This window comes from Theobroma cacao, chromosome 1 (assembly GCF_053813885.1).
Source record: "Theobroma cacao isolate CCN51 chromosome 1, ASM5381388v1, whole genome shotgun sequence".
NCBI lineage: Eukaryota > Viridiplantae > Streptophyta > Magnoliopsida > Malvales > Malvaceae > Theobroma > Theobroma cacao.
The window spans coordinates 31,327,218-31,345,034 of record NC_142639.1 but is presented as its reverse complement, the minus strand read 5'-3'; positions in this window follow the sequence as shown (position 1 = coordinate 31,345,034).

Here is a 17,817-nt window from a genome sequence, read left to right as displayed (position 1 = left end):
CAGCGTCTTAAAAGTTTTTAGGTTCAATTTGTGATATAAAGGTTGAAAACTCACAAGTTTCTCTTGTTGTTTTCCTAGTTCTAACTCTTTGAGAAATGTCACTTATGATTTGAACTTGTGGATGGTCTCTTACAAATCTCCTACTCTTTGGAAGGTCAATATGCTCATTTTCTGATCTTTGCAAGTTTCCTAGAGATGGAGTTTCATTTTCTCTTCTAGGTGAGCTTTCTTCATTATTTTTATTGTTCTCTATGCTCATTTCTTCCATTTGTTTTTCTAGGATTTCTACATCATCATCATCAACATGAATTTCATTTTGTAAAGCATTTGACTCATCAAAAACTACATGGATTGATTCTTCAACGGTTAAAGTCCTTTTGTTAAAAATCCTATAAACCTTTGAGTTTAATGCATATCCTAAAAATATTGCTTCATCACTTTTTGCATCAAACTTTCCTAAGGGCTGTTTTCCATTATTCAATACAAAACATTTACAGCCAAAACTCCTAAGATGAGAAATATTTGGTTTCCTACCCTTGTAAATGTGAGACCTTGACCCTTATAGACTCGTAGATAGAAGTACAAGCGATATCCATAATCAGGGGTAATTTCCTCATTTCCTCAGTGAGCCCATAAAAGTAAGATTTTAAACAATATTATGGCCTAAGTAGGCCTAAGGCATAAATGAATGATGAAAATATGAGTAAAATGACAAAGAAAAATTTTTTTTGATGATTTTCACTATAGGGGCAAAATGGTCATTTTTCACCTTGGGTTAAAATTTTAAGTTTTCATGAACCCAAACATTTCTAGACCATTATGGACCTTGTCCTAGTGTTAAAAGAGTAAAAAGATTGCATAAAAGATTAGAGAAGAATAAGCTAATTTGTGGAGGGGCATTTTGGTAATTTAAGTGGAGTGGATAAGTTTGGACTATAAATATATCTTTCTTCTAGCAGCTTTTACATTCTCCAGCAACTTTTCTTCTTTTTCTTCTTCTCTTTCACGTTGCTTCCCAACCTCCATGAAAGCTTGATAAGAAAGCTCCACAACCTTCCTCAATTAGCTCTAAATTTCATGTTTTTGGTGCACCCTTTCCATAAACCCTTGTGGTCTTCAATTCTCTCACTTTAAAACCCTTGAAAAATCTTGTTTCCATACTCTCTCTCACTAGTTAGGTGTTTTAGAGAGAGAAAGAAGAAGCTTTACAATAGTTTGGAGAATTGTTGGAAAGAATTTCAAAGTTTTAAAGCTATTAAGGTGAGTAGTAAATTTGAGTTGAAATTTTAGTGTTGAGAATGACTAGAGATTTGATTTGTGAATATTTTGTAGTTGAGATTGTTAATTCACATTGGAATGATAGGATAGTGAAAATGGATAGCCATTTAATGGCCATTTGAAGTAAGCTAAGAGAAAGCTTTTGGACTCTATAAGTATGTGAATTAACATAATTGTGATATTAATGTGATGATAAGTTCCAACGAAGCCACACCGTCCCAATTGGACCATTAGGAAAGTTAGAGTCGGTTAAAGGCTCAATAAACACTGGTGAGTGGACTTGCATTTCAAACTTGTTTTGGGGAATGTGAATGATTTTATCCAACTTGTCTTGAAAATGTACCTTGGGAACAAGCCTTTGGTGAAGTGATTTTATATTGTGAAAATGTGCTATACAATGGATTATGTGTTATCACAATATGATAATATGCATGATATGCATTGGGTGCTTCTTTGTATGTTGATGTGGACCCGGCTATATGCGAGTAGGAGTGCACATAAGCCATTGCTGACTCGACTATGTGCGAGTGGGAGTGCACATAAGCCGTTGCTGACCCGGCTATGTGCGAGTGGGAATGCGCATAAGCTGTTGCATATGAGATGATGATGATGGAAGGGTGTACATGATGATTGATATATATATATACATATATGGTATATGGTTGTAATGCAAAAAATGTGAGCATTTGATTTGTTGAAATTTGGGAGTTTGTATGTGTTACATGTTGCTTTTGTTATTTTAGCAAGATGGCTTTGTTTTAAGAGAAAAGGAAACTTTTTTCTTGATGTTCTGATTCTCGCTACAGCGAGATTCATTCTCGCTGTAGCTAGAAATCTCGAGTTTGGAGAGGTGGTGCTGGCCGAGAATCTTGCTGCAGCGAGAATGAATCTTGCTGTAGCGAAAAACTTTCTGTTTTGAAACCTAAAATTTTGCTGAATCTCGCTGCAGCGAAAAACTTTCTGTTTTTCTCATTTGGTTCGGTTGCTACCCTATTTTCCATTTCTTTGGTACCATGGTTGAGTATGAACTTCCAACATTAAGGAATAAATGAATTAAGTTTAAAATAAGGAGGTTTGGTGAGAAACCCTCAGCCAGTTAAGAAACCCTCGATTAGTTGATAATTTAAATCAAGTGTCGTTGTAGCAAGAATGCATTTCCACCACAGCGAGGACCCGTCATTTATTTGACTTGATTTGCATGAATGCTATTAAATTTTTCACTCTCCAAATCCTTTGTTGAGCATGGACTCTTTTCATAAAGTGATTTACTCATGTGGGGTTTACATGAGGGGTTTAATAAGAACTAAAACAAATTGCATTGTTTGAAAAATGGATGCATTATGATTTCGTTAAACATTCCTTATGGTATGCTTGTTCCCTTCTTGTTCACCCACTGGGTTTATACTCACCGTTTTTCAACTTCATATTTTCAGATCAAGAGGCAGCTGATAACTAGGATGAGGTGTCCTCATAGACTTGTATCCATTTTTTGGCAGGTGTCTCGACATTCAGTAACTGTACATTCGTCCGAGTCTCTCTGCTGAAAGTCGAGTATTCTTTTGTTGTGTATAGACAAACCTAATGTAAATTATTAAGATACACGTTGTAAACAATGTATATACACTTGTTTGATATGCTAGTATGAGGTGGCAATGTTTAATATTATTTTGATTCAAAGTTATGAAATGAGACTTAGCAGCTTTTGATGGAATGATGAACATGTCATATTAATAAGCTTGCTTGGGCTTAGTGGACTACGTCCAGTGGGCCCATCTGTCGATCATGGCCCGAAATTTGGATCGTGACAGTAAAGTTCATATGGTGTTTTAGATATCATGGGTCTTATTGAGACTCTATTAAGTATATAAGCTACTGTGTTCATTGCCCCAGCCCAACAATATTTTGGTAGGTTATTCTCACATAGCATAGTCCTATCCATTTCCTTTAAGGTTCGGTTTTTCCTCTTTACAACTCCATTTTACTAGGGAGTTCTAGGTGTAGAGAAATTGTGATCTAACCCCTTTTCATTGCTAAATTTATCAAATTCATCACTTTCAAATTCTCCTCCATGATCACTCTTTATACTAACTATGGCTAGTCCTTTTTCATTCTCTACTTTGCTACAATGACTTATAAATGTTGATAAAGCATGATTCTTATGAGCAAGAAAATAAACCCAAGTATACCTAGAATAGTCATCAACTATTACAAAGCCATAAGATTTTACTCTTAAATTAGTTATGCTTATTGGACCAAATAGATCAATGTGTAACAATTCAAGAGGTTAGATGTTGATACAACTTTCTTAGCTTTAAAGGATGTTCTAACTTGTTTTCCTAATTGGCATGCATCACATATTTGATCATTTTCAAATTTTAAATCCGACAACCCAACAACTAAGTTCTTCCTAATCAGTTTTGATATGGTATGCAAGCTTATATGTGCTAATCTCCTATGCCATAACCAATTGTCATTTTCAGCATTTGCAATAAGACATATTTCACTATTTATTTCAAGATCCTCAAGAAAAACAACATACATATTCTTCAATCTCTTTCCTATAAATGAGACTTTGTTTGTACCTATGTCTATTACTTCACACTTATTTGAATCAAAACATACTTTAAATCCTTTGTCACATAATTGACTAATACTCAATAAATTATGCTTTAAACCCTTCACTAACAACACATGACTAATTTGAGTTTGGGAGTTCTTACTAATCGTACCTATCCCATGAATTCTAGCTTTTAAATCATCACCAAAGGATATGGTACCTCTCTTTCTTTTGTCTAACTGAGCAAATAACATTTCATCTCCTGTCATGTGTCATGAGCAGCCACTGTCCATGTACCAAGGCTACTTCTTCTTGAGTTAAGCTCTTGAACATGTCTCCTTTAAGTGCAGCTTAACCTACAAAATAAAATTTTAGTTTTTCTTTATTGGTACCCATACTTTGATGGGTCCTTGAGAGTTAGTTGCAATATAGGATCTTTTAGGGACCCAAATTTTTCTAACTTTCTGCAGGTTACTTCTCTTAAAGTAGTCATATGATATATGTCCACGTTTTCTACAACTATAACATTTAAGTGCAGCATTATGGGGATTTCTCCTAAAATATGTGCTCCTACTTAATGTTTTTCTTCTTGAACATTTGAGAGCTGTGTTTTCATCAAGTGTTTTTTGCAAAGCTTTTGATTTATTTTCCAGCACTAGTTTTAAAACTTCAAAATCTGTTTTTGAGTGTTCTAACTCAACTTGCAAAAAATTTCTTTGCTCAAAAACAAAGTTGAACTCTTGTCTCACTTTTTCCAAATCATTTCAAGAGATGTAGCCTTTTTCTTTAGAGTCTTATATTTTGAAAAAAAATTTTCAAATTCATCATAAAGACTGTCATACTCATCTTGTGAATCATCAATGGAAATATCACAGAGGGATGAGGATACCTCGATTTCATCATCTTGTGCCATCAAGCAGAGGTTTTCTCTTTCCTTAGATTTTTCATTTTCAATTTCAGAGCTTGATGTGTCACTGTCCGACCATGCAACAACCACCATTGCTTTCTTAGATTTCTTATTTTTCTTTGGAGTTTTATCTTTCAGCAATGGACATTCGGACTTGAAGTGGCCAGGTTTCTTGCACTCGTAGTAGATCAGCTCCTCTTTTTTGTAGGAGTCATTTTTGTTTCTGAATTTCCATGAAGCACCTTGATCTTTTCTGAATCCTTTTCTAGCTAGTCTCTAGTTTCTTCTGCCCATAACCTTTCTGAATTTTCTTGCAACCAGAGCTAACTCTTCATCATCATCACATGACAATTCTTCTAGCTCTTCTTCAAGGGTGTTGGCTTTAAGTGTAATGCTCTTTTTCATTTCCTTTGCTTCCCTCTTATCTTCTTCTTCTTCCTCTTTAAGCTCTAGCTCATGAGTAAGAAGAGAGCCACAAATCTCATCTAAGGTAATAACATTTAGGTCCTTGGCCTCTCAAATTGCAGTCACTTTAGGCTTCTAATTTTTTGGTAGGCTTCTAAAAAGTCTTTTAACTATTTCATGCTCGGGTATTGGTTTGCCTAGCTGACTCAATTTATTTGTAATGTTTGTAAATCTACCTAACATGTTGGTGATGTCTTCACCAGGCTCCATTTTGAACATTTCATAGTTGTGTGTCAAGAGAACTATTTTGGACTCCTTGACTTGAGAAGTCCTTTCATGGATTATTCTAAGTTTGTCCCATACTTGCTTAATTGTTGTACAACTTGAGACTTTGTTGAATTCAGTAGGGGTCAAGGCATAATGCAATGTATTGATGGCCTTAAAATTTGTTTGAACTTTCTTTGTATCAGCTTTGATCCATTCAGACCTTGGCTTACGCATCATCTCATTGGTAACTACATTTAAGGTTGAAGGAATAAAGGGTCCATCAATTATGATGTCCCACATTTCATAATCTATAGCTCTAATGTAAATTGACATCCTAGTACTCCAATAAGGATAGTTAAAGCCATCAAACAGAGGTGGTCTGTTTATTGATTGTCCCTCAGTAACTATGAATTTTTAGAGAGCCATTTGGATCCTCCTAAAGGTTGTTAGACCTTAAGAACAGGGAACTAGCTCTGATGCCACTTATTGGTCCCAATAATATGTACTAGAGGGGGGTGAATAGCACAATTTGGCTCTTTCAAAAATTATCTCTAAGTCTAGACAAATGCAAGATAAATGAAAGAAAGAAAATAAAACAAAAATAGAGTAAACAAGACAGCAGAATTTAGAGTGGTTCGGTCCAAGACCTACATCCACTATCTTGATTATCCAACCAAAGATTTTTCAAACAATGCACTAAGAACTGGTGAAATTCACAAGCTTTCACCAAGCTTTACAATGGCTTTTATCAGGCTCAGCCAAAACCTTGTTCACTAGTTTTTACGGGCTAAACTAAAACCCAACAGCTAACTTTTAAAGGCTAACTTAGAACCTTAACACTCTCAAGCAAACCTAGCTTGAAACAACCACTTAGAGTGACTCCCTCACTCTAAGAATACAAGAAGAGAAGTAAAAGAAAGTACCTATAATCACAAGTTGATCTAAATGGTACAAGGTCGAGTGCAGAGTACATTTAACAAAGGATGGGCGTTTAAGTGCAGTGAGGTGAAGAGAAAATTTTCTGGTTTTTCAACTCTTAAAGACTCAAATCTCTTCAAAAACTTCCAAGAACTTGTTTCTAACTATTGGAAGACCCTTTTATACTTGGAGAAACATCTCTGATGGCAGTTTGACAGTTTTCTAGCCGTTAGAGATAGTTGGGAATCGGTTCTAGCCATTACTTTGTCTTTTAGTGCAAATTTCAAACTTGCAGGTAGAATGCTCTTAGTCGACTAACCGATATCTTAGTCAACTAAGTCGTCTCTATTTTCTGCTCCTTGTATCTAGCAGTTCTGGTAGTGTGCACTTAATCGACTAACCCATTTCTTGGTCGACTAAGTTGGTTGTGTCTTGAAGTCTAGATTTTGGCAGTACCTTCTTAGTCGACTAACTTTCATCTTGGTCTACTAAGTTGGTTTTATTTCTCAATATTCTTCAGCCTGCCATTTCTCCAATTTAAATTTTAGTCAACCAACATTCTTCATTATCTAACCAAAGACTTTCCCCTTAGTTGATCAATCATTTTTCTTCATTTTCATGATTCTTGATATATACATTTGAAAGGTTGATTTATTATTTCCATATGACTTTTTGTCTTGCAAACTTAGATAGAAATGTTAAACATAAATGAAATGGGAATGTTTTATTATCATCAAAAACTAATGGAGCCAACAAACAATCGTAAATGAGAAAACAAATAAAAATTAAAGTTTCATTACAAAAAAAATGTGCTAGCATCATAACTCAAATAGTAAGTGACAAATCGAAAATTAATCCCATTTTCGCTATATGATCCTTGAACATCTTTGGTGGCATGCCTTTCTTCAAAGGTTTGCAATCATTAACTCAGTATGAATGTGTTAAAAAAGCATTTCATTTGCTTTAAGGTGCTTTTTGATCGCTAAGTATTTAATGTCAATTTGTTTACTTCAACTACCATTCTTATTATTCTTAGCAAAGAACATAGAATCAGAATTGTCACAATACGACTTCAATGGCTTAGAAATTGATTCAACAACTCGAAACCCAAAGATGAAACTTCTCAACCAAATACCTTGTGATGTGGCCTTAAAACAAGAAACAAACTCAGCTTCCATGGAAGAAGTAGCAACCAAAGGTTGCTTTGCACTTCTACAAGATATAGCTCCTCCAGCAAGCATGAAGATATATCCAGATGTTGACTTTCAAGAATCACCACAACCAGCAAAGTCTAAATTCGAATATCCAACAACTTCCAAGATGTCGGATCATCTATATGTAAACATGAAATCTTTAGTTCCTTGAAATTACCTCATGACCTTTTTCGCAGCCCTCTAATGATCTAAGCCTGGATTACTTTGATATCTTCCCAACATTCCAATTGCAAATGTAATGTCTGGTCTAGTACATAATTGAGCATACATTAAGCTTCCAACAGCTAAAGCATATGGAATGTTTTTCATTTGTTCCTTCTCAAGTTCATTCTTAGGGCATTGGTTCAAATTGAACTTGTCACCCTTCACAATAGGTGTAACACTAGGTGAACAATCTTTCATTTGAAATCTCTTTAAAACCTTATTGATATAGGCTTTCTGAGACAAACCCATAATACCTTGAGATTTATCTCTATGAATCTTGATGTTGATGACATAAGATGCTTCGCCCTTATCTTTCATGTCAAAATGTCGAGAGAGAAATTGTTTTACCTCATGTAGCAATCCCATATCATTGGTTGCAAGCAAAATATCATCTACATATAGAACCGAAAAGATGATCTTACTCCCACTAACTTTATGGTATATACATTGATCTATAACATTCTTTACAAAACCAAATGAAGAAATAACATTGTGGAACTTTAAATACCACTAACGAGAGGCCTGTTTTAGTCCATGTATGGACTTTTTAAGCTTGCAAACAAAGTGCTCACCTTTATTCGAAATGAACCTTTTAGGTTGTTTCATATAAACCTTTTCCTCTAAATCTCCATTGAGGAATGCCGTTTTCACATCCATCTAATGTAAATCTAAATCAAAATGAGCAACTAATGCCATGATTGTACTGAAAGAATCCTGTTTCGAAACAAGAGAGAATGTCTCTTGATAATCAATTCTTTCTTTTTGTGAGAATCCTTCGGCATCAAGTCTAGCCTTGTATCTCTCAATGTTGCCTATTAAATTTTTCTTTGTTTTAAATACCCATTTACAACCAATGGGCTTCACCCTATTAGGCAACTCAACAAGATACCAACCTTGATTATTTGCCATAGAACCCATCTCATCCTTCATGGCATCATACCAAAATTTAGATTTATCACTTTCCATTGCTCGTGAAAATGTTTCTGGGTCATTTTTGACACTAACATTATAGTCAGATTCCCGTAGAAAAACAACATAATTAGTAGAAATTGTTGATTTTCTTGCTCTAGTTGATATTCTTAATGTTGTATCAACAACCTCTTATGGAAATTGTTTTTCAACAAGTTGTTCCACTTATGGTGGTTGCTCAATAAGATTTTCTAAAGCATTTTCAATAGGACATGGAGCTTGAATAATTGGTTCGTCAATGTGCATCCCATTTGAATGAACAACCAATGTGTTACTTGATGCAGGAGTAGTATTAAGAGCATGATCTTCCTCAAAAACTAAGGTTTTAAGTTTATCACTCCTACAAACCACCTCTATTTCAAGAAACTTAGCATTTATTGATTCAACGAATCTACTTGTATGATTTGGACAATAAAACTTGTAACCCTTGGACAATAAAATATCCACTCATAGTCCTTAGGTCCAACTTCTTTTCTTGTGGATTGTAAACCTTAACTTCAGCTGGACAACCCCAAATGCTTACATGTCTTAAACTCGGTTTCCAACTTTTACATAATTCAAACGACGTTTTAGGAATTACCTTAATTGGCTGTTTAATATTTTTTTTGTTGTTTTAAGGGCTTCACTCCACAAGGATAAAGGAAGTTTGGAGTAACTAACTAAGCATACTCCTTACCATATCCATTAACGTTCGATTTCTTCTTTCTGCTACACCATTTTGAGATGGTGAGCCAGGCAAGGTGTATTGAGCTACAATACCTTGCTTTTGAAGAAACTCAACAAATGGACCAAGTGCTTGTCTAGTTTCTGTGTACCTACCATAGTATTCACCACCTTTATCTGACCTTACAATTTTAATTTGTTTTCCACATTGTTTCTCTACCTCTGCTTTAAATATTTTAAAAGCATATTACGCTTTGTTCTTGCTATGAAGCAAGTAGAGATACATAAATCGTGAGTAATCATCTATAAAAGTGATAAAATATTTCTGACCACTCGAGCACATATCAGGGCAACAAATATCAGTGTGTATGATTTTTAAAATTTCAGAACTCTTCTTGGCACCTTTCTTAGTCTTGTTAGTCTGCTTTCCTTTAATGCAGTCTACACAAGTATCAAAATCAGTAAAGTCAAGAGTTTCTAAAATTCCATTGTTTACTAATCTTTTGATTCTCTCAATGGAGATATGCCTCAATCTTTGATGCCATAACATGGAAGTTTTCTCATTCATAACCCAACGTTTAATACCAGCATTATCATGTGAAGCCATCAAACTATAAGGAACACTATCATTTAAATGAATTTTGAAGAAACCATCGTCCATTGTACCATGTCCAACAATAGTTGCATTTTTAAATAAATTAAAGGATATTCCAAAAAAGTTGAAGGAAAAACCCAAACGTACAAGTCTTGAAACAGAAATTAAATTTCTAAAAAAACTTGAAATATAAAACGTTCGTTCTAAATCCAAAACAAAACCAGTTGATATAACTAGTCTGTACGTTCCAACAGCCTCCACACATGAAGGCATCCGGTTTCCAAAATAGATGTTGCATTCACTCTTTATTGGTTTCCCTAGTTTTAGAGAACCCTGCATGGTATTAGAAACATAGATTGTAGAACTAGAATTTATCCACCAAGTGTTATGGAAAACATAAACCATATTAGATTCATAACACACACAAGATATGAGATTACCTTTTTTTTCTAGCCAAACCTTCCTTTTAGGACAATCTTTCCTCATGTGTACTTTCTTTCTGCAGAAGAAACACCTAGATTTGTCTTTCATTCCAATATGGTTAGGTCTATTCGACTTGCCAATTGCATTTGATTGTCCCTTTTCTTTCTTGTTAAAGGCTTGCTTATTATTTCCTGTTACTAGATATGCATTTTCACCCATTTCTTGAATCAATCTTACTTCCTCTTGAACATACATGGTCAAAAGTTCATTAATTGACCATTTATCCTTATGAGTGTTATAAAAGATTTTGAAAGCATTATATTGAGATGGAAGAGAATTTAGGATAAAGTGCACCAAGAAATCATAAAAAATCTCCATCTTTAAGGACTTTAATTGAGCAACAATATCCTTCATTTGCATATTGTGCTCGCGGACGCCTTTAACACTAGTGATCTTTATTGATGTCAACTTGCTCATTAGAGTGCTAGGAAATACTTTATCAGAAGACTTAAACTGCTGATCAATAGCCTTCATTAGATCATTGACATTCTTACAATCAGGTATCGAGCCACGAATACTAGTCATAATGTGAGATTTGATAAACATCATACTTAAACGATATAACTGTTCCCATCGTTCATACAATGCTGTCTCAGCTTGAGTACTAGTACTCGTAGGTACGGTAGGCTTATCCTTACGAAGAGCATAATCAAGGTCTAAGCATCCTAAATGGAGAAGAACACTCTTCTTCCACCCTTTATAATTGTCACCACTTAAGTAGATAACTTTATCATTAAAAACCATCAAAGTTTGATCAACTGCAGATAAATAAATAAGTAAATAAACATGCTTACTTAATAATAAATGAGGCACAATCCATCAATCATAAAGATAAGCTTACCAATGTAAGACAAATTAAAATATACATGAATGGATATGTCATTAAAATCTACCTGTGGACAAAGATTCTAACAGATAATGATTCATTAACTTTTATGATGAAACTAAAAATTATTAATGTTTCCTAATACCTATGGGCTAATTAAGAAATAAAAATAATTTATATTTCATCTTAATTAATCATGAAAATATAATAATTTCTCTGTGGGGTAAATAATTATACAAACATGTTGATTAGAATATGATGTCATTTAAACTTGATGTGATCTAAATAAATAATTTTTTTATTTAATGTATATCTTATCATATTTAAGATGCTATGGCTAATCTTAATTATTTATATATATACAATCACATGACATCACAATAATAATCAAGACAAACACAAAATAAGTATAACATAAATTAAATATCAATTATTTTATTATACTAATAATGTCTTGACCAAATAAAAATAAATAAATGAGCTTAATTTTGACTAAGTTAACTCCTTCCATAATTAATATAGTTAAACAAATTAGATCTAAAAAACAAAATTAGATCTAAAATTAGCTTCATTTAAATGAGTTTACTTTTTCTAGGTTTATTGGCCCATTAATTTTAGACACATAATAATTTATTCAAATTAACAACTAAAAAGCCCAAACAAAACATAAATAGACTAAGCCCAATAACCATTTATTCTGATACAAACAAATTGCATAAAAGTAAACTCAATATTTATTTATTTTGAACCCAAACCAATAACATAAATATGGTCAGCCCAATATTGTGTACTCTAGCTAGACTGATAGCATAAAAAGACAAAACCCGACATTCTTTATTTTGGTCCAAACTAATTGTATAAAAAATAAAACTTAATATTTTTTATTATGGTCCAGACTAATTGTATAAAAGACAAAACCCAATATTCTTTATTTTGGTCTAGACAACAAACCAAAAATTTTAGTCCAGACTATCTAATCAAACAAGCCTAGTAAAGTGCATTAAGTTGCATAACAAACATGGAAATGGACCTATTTGGTGAAGTGGTCCAAGACATAAAAGGGGAGAATTTATGGACCTTTTTTTAATTTAAAAAAGACACTCACTTTGAGGCTCAAGCATATAAACAAAGCAAAAAATATTTATTTCAGCAAACCAAATATATATGTCATATAAGATTCAAATAATTTTGAAACATGACAAAGATATATCATAAATGCATTTGGCTTATTATTTCTTTAAATAATTTTTTAAAATACTATTTTAGAAAAAAATTGTAAATATACAAATAGAATTACATCTCAAATATGCTAGACAGAGATTATCATGGCTCTGAAACCACATGTTAAATATATTCACATGCACATGTATGTATACATACATGAATAATGAATAATAGCGGAAGCACAAATAAATAAATATAAGCAAATATCAACTATTATTTGATAATAATAGTGCACATTTCTTAAATAACCCACCAAATAAATAATTTTAATAAGAATCACAATACTAACCTCCAGCCATAGCAAATATCTAGCTTCTTTTTTCATAAGCTCACCTTTAGAGTTCTTCAACCTTTTCTTAATGAGTTCTTCCAACACAAATGGCAATTTTACAGTGATGGTAATACGGTATTTGTTTTCCAAAAATTACCTTGGATTGGGAACCCATACGCTTATTTTATAAGCAAATCTCACCCATCAAGGAGATACTATTATATCAAAATTAGGGAATTTCAAAGATAATGGGTAATTATCATAATCCCATTCAGATAATGAGTAGTTATCACAATCCCATTAAAACCATATCCCTTATCATGGAAACTAAAAGTTAAGACCATTTAAGATAATGTGATTTTTTTTTAATTTCAAAATTAAAAATTCCAACAAAGGTTTCTACAAAGGGAGGAATCGAGAAGAAAACAAGGAGGATTAAAGATCAAGAGTCAACTGCAGCCTTGTTCTTCATCCTAGTTTTTCATTTCTTCCCATTCTTCTACTGTATAAACGATTTATTCTTCTAAAACTATGATGTTTGCTGAAGAAATGATGATGAACTAATTTCTTTTTCTAGGATTATGGCTTATTTCAATATGTAGTTTGAATATATAATTTTTCTTTGCTTAGTATTAATGGGTATTGTATGGTTTATTCAATTCTATATTTAATGCCTTTCTCTACTTGATCACTAGTTGAAATGACTAGGATCTCTAAATGCAACTTGTTGTCGATTTTGCACACGTAAGTATACATATCGAACAAGTAATATAGTGATGAAGAAGAGTATCATTCCCATGGAGATTTGTTCCTAAAGTTTCACTAATTACTAAAATTATAAAACAAATTAATCTTATTTAAGTAATCCAAAAATTAAAGAAAAACTAATTAAAAATAATTAAAAATCAACACTAAATAAACTAACAAACTAAATAAGTTGAGACAAGCAGCATAGTAAAGACCTAGGGTTATGGGTTCATTCAACATTTCATCTGATATTAGCTTTTCTTGTTATTTATCTTTCTTGGGTGATTTTGCTAACCTAGAATCTAAAGCTATGGACAAGTCTCCTTCGAGTTGCTTGTACAAATACCTAACTTAATTAGTTCACTATATGTCTATAGGAATCAATTAAATTAAGTTCCTTAAGCAAGTGTCTTAATGTGGATATGTATGGCAATCGACGTATGTCTACCTGAATCGCGAATTAGATCACCTAAGTGACATGAATATACACTATTCAAACCTTAATCCAATCTAAAATCTCTCTGTCGAGTCTCAATTAGATTCACAAATCAATTAATTGTTAGCCAGACACGTAAAAGCATTAAGAATAGATTTGTATAAGCAAAACTACACTCATTCATGATAAATAAATGAGAAACTAATATTCAAACTGCATGTTGAAATCCACCATAACACTAGAAAGATAATTTAGCTCATAATAACAAATAAAAACAACATCCAAAGAAATTTAGCCATGAATCTAAGTCAAAGAAAATAAAAGAAGCACAAAAATAGAGAAAGAAACTAATTATTGAAGCCTTATGATCTCAATTCTCTCTCCAATCCTCTTGTTTTCTTACTTTGTTTCTGGCTTCAAATCTCCAAAATAATTGCTTGTTGCATTCCCTTTTAAACCTTTGAAAAAGGCCCTTTAAATAGGCTCCAAGTAACCTAATTTCCAAAATTCCATCAATTTTTTATTTTTGAAAAATTGTCCAACGCGCGGCCTTGATTTCTTGGCTCTACGGCATTGGATTTTTGCTACGGTGGTGCTGCGGTGCTACTTCTCTAGTGCTGCGATGATGAGCTCTCAGGAAAATGTATGGTGCACTTCCTTTAACCAGCGTTGTAGCCTTGTTCTCCTAGTGCTGTAGTAGTCTATCAACTTCGAACATGATTTTCGCCCTGATTTGTTCTGAATTGGGCAAAGTAGGAAACATCAAAGTCTTATTACTATCTCTTAAATTCCCAATGGATCAAGAATCACATCAATTGAAGTTTTGGATTGAAAGATATGCTCCAAATACTACATCATATTCAGTCCATGCATGCTACTATAGTGCTCCAAGTTAGACAAATATTTTGACCATGATCTGATTAGAAGTGGCCAAAGTGATAAACATAAAAGTTGTATCCCTTCCTCTTAGCGTTCTACTGGTTCAAGAATCACTTCATTTGGAGTTCTATAGTGAGGGATATGTTTAAAATATTGTAGCATATACTAATAAAGTCGTCACTATAATTGCATGAATTTTCATCAAATGAGCCTTTTTCATCAAATTTCCTACAAAAGCAATAAAAGAAACCATCAACAACTACTCTTAAAGTAATTTAAAATAAAATAATATAAAATTTAACTAAAATAACCTATATTAACAACTCAACATATAATCAAACTTAAACTAGAAAAACACCTAAAATGCTACGATCCGAACCTAAAATCTCAAAGATGTAACTATTTAAACCCCCAAAATGTATCAAAATAACTCTATATAATAGAGTTATCACAAATCGATAGAGGGTGTTTAGAATAGACTATTGATTTGAATAACCTATGTTCAATTCACTTAAAGGTTAAGTGATAGATTAGAATTTAGGATAGATATATACCTAAATACCTTAGACAGCCAAATTAAAAACATAAACTTAATGAGTTTTTCTAAACTAATTTGCATAGACATATGGAATTAATTTTGAAAAGTATGTGTGCAAGAATCTCGATAGAGACTTAAGCATAAAATCAGTTTCTAGGTTAGCCATATACCCCATTAATCTAAGTTTAAAGGAAAAAGATTATGTTCAAATGAAATATTGAAAGACACCATGATCCTAGGTCTTTACAATAACAATTTCTTTTGTAAAAAAAAATTACATTCATATCTTTAGTTTAGTTTAAGTGGAAAATTTCATATTAATTTACTGTTAAAAATCGAGTGGTTGAATAAGAAAAATTTTGTTACAAATTTAATACTTAGTATAAGTTTAAGAGCAAATCTCTGTGCAAAATGATACGCGACTTAATGCTATATTACTTGAGTGATACGTAGACTTGCGTGTACAAAATCGACAACATATTTCTTTGAAAATTCTTTATAGAAAATATAATGTTGTATGGAGAATAATGGGAGCAACTAAAACAAGTGGAACAACTGTTTCACTCATGTGTTTCTCCTTTTCTCCTTTTCCCTTTTATCATGTTGTTTTATAGCTTTTTATGTATAAATTTTCCCTTACTTCAATAACTACATTATTAATGGTCAAAAAATGTCCATTACTTGAATAACTACATAATGGGTTTCTAACAGTTACTCATCATGTACGATAAAACTATTACTTCAACGACCACATAATTGGTTTCAATAACTCTTACTCATTATATACATTAAAACTCTTCTTAATGCTGTTACTTGGTAAGTGCATTAAAGCCTATTTTTGAATAATTGCTTATTTTGACTTTATATATATAGAGATTTGACAATTTATTTTAAGAGAACAAGATTTCAAAATCTAATGCAAACATATTTTTACTTTGAGCTTTTTTCTCTGATTATTATATTTCTAATTCGCTTCTACTTAGTCCTTCTCCACCTTATTCTCAATCTGACTATATTGCTTTGGCAATACTGTTACTTTACTACTCACTTATTCTCTACCTATTCTGAACCTTGCTTTACTACTCACTTATTCTCTTCCACTTGCCACAACACTCAATATTTCAAAGACTACTCCAACCTTTCTCTCTGCTACCTTCAGTACATCATTTTACTTATTTGTAACACTTCTTCTCTCCCTATTATAAGAAACCTTTTACTCGTATTATAGATACGTTGTTTTACAATAACGTAATACTCTTCAGAGAGCAATGAGAACAACTAGAATGAGTGGAATAATCATATCACATGAACAATAGTTAACCTAGAACAAGTGAGAGGGTTCTTAAGTTAGTTTCACCTTAAGATGTTCTAGAGAGCTTGACTCAGTGGCTCAGATATGAAGGTAGTGAAGAGGTTTTCTTCTTAATCTTTTCTTGAAGTATAAGTGTTTTGCTCCTTTACCTTTTCCTTTTAACCTTATTCTCTCATACCTTTTCCCTTTTATCATGTTGTCTCATCTTTTACCTTATTAATAACCATAAAACCCATTACTTCAATAATCACATAATGGGTTTCTAATCGTTAATCATTATATATAATAAAATCATTACGATAATATTCACATAATGAGTTTCAATTAGTGTTACCCATTATATACATTAAAGCTCTTCTTAATACCATTACTTAGTAAGTGCTTTAAAGTCTATTCTTGAGTTGTTTTTTCTAGCTTTATATATTGACAATTCATTTTGGGCAGAACAAGATTTCTTGAGCTAATGCAAACATATTTTACTCTTCTATTTAGTCTTTCTCTACCCTATTCTTAATCTTACTCTATTGTTTTGACAATATTGTTACTCTAATGCTTGTCTATTCTCCACCTAATCTCAACCTCACTCTATTATTTACATAATCTCTTCCACTTGCCACAACACTCAATATTTAAGAAATTGCTCTTATTTTTATCTTCGCCACCTCCAGCGTTTATATTGTTTCAATCTATTTTCTTTGCAATAAGATTAATTATGTAAAACCTTTTAAGCTTGAATTTTAGGGGGGAACCTTTTCAAGTTTGACCCCCACCCTACTTGAAGTTAGTCTAAGAGAATTATGTTATTTTTGTTGATGATACTTGCATAGCCTAAATATCCCTCCTGTCTAATTGTTTATACTTATTATGCTAGAATAAATCAATGACAATTATAAATTTTATACAAATCAATCACAATTATGAATTACAGATAAATTATATAACATCTATCAAAATATTATATGAAACTCACACTTAGGTATAATGAATCTCTATTCAATTTTTTGTTGTGATTAAATAATTATATGATTATAGTAGAAAAAAATCAAATGCTCCATCTTGTCTTGTCTTATGTAAGAATGGTAACATCCCTGCTATTTTGGAGATAAGATATCCATACTTGAACT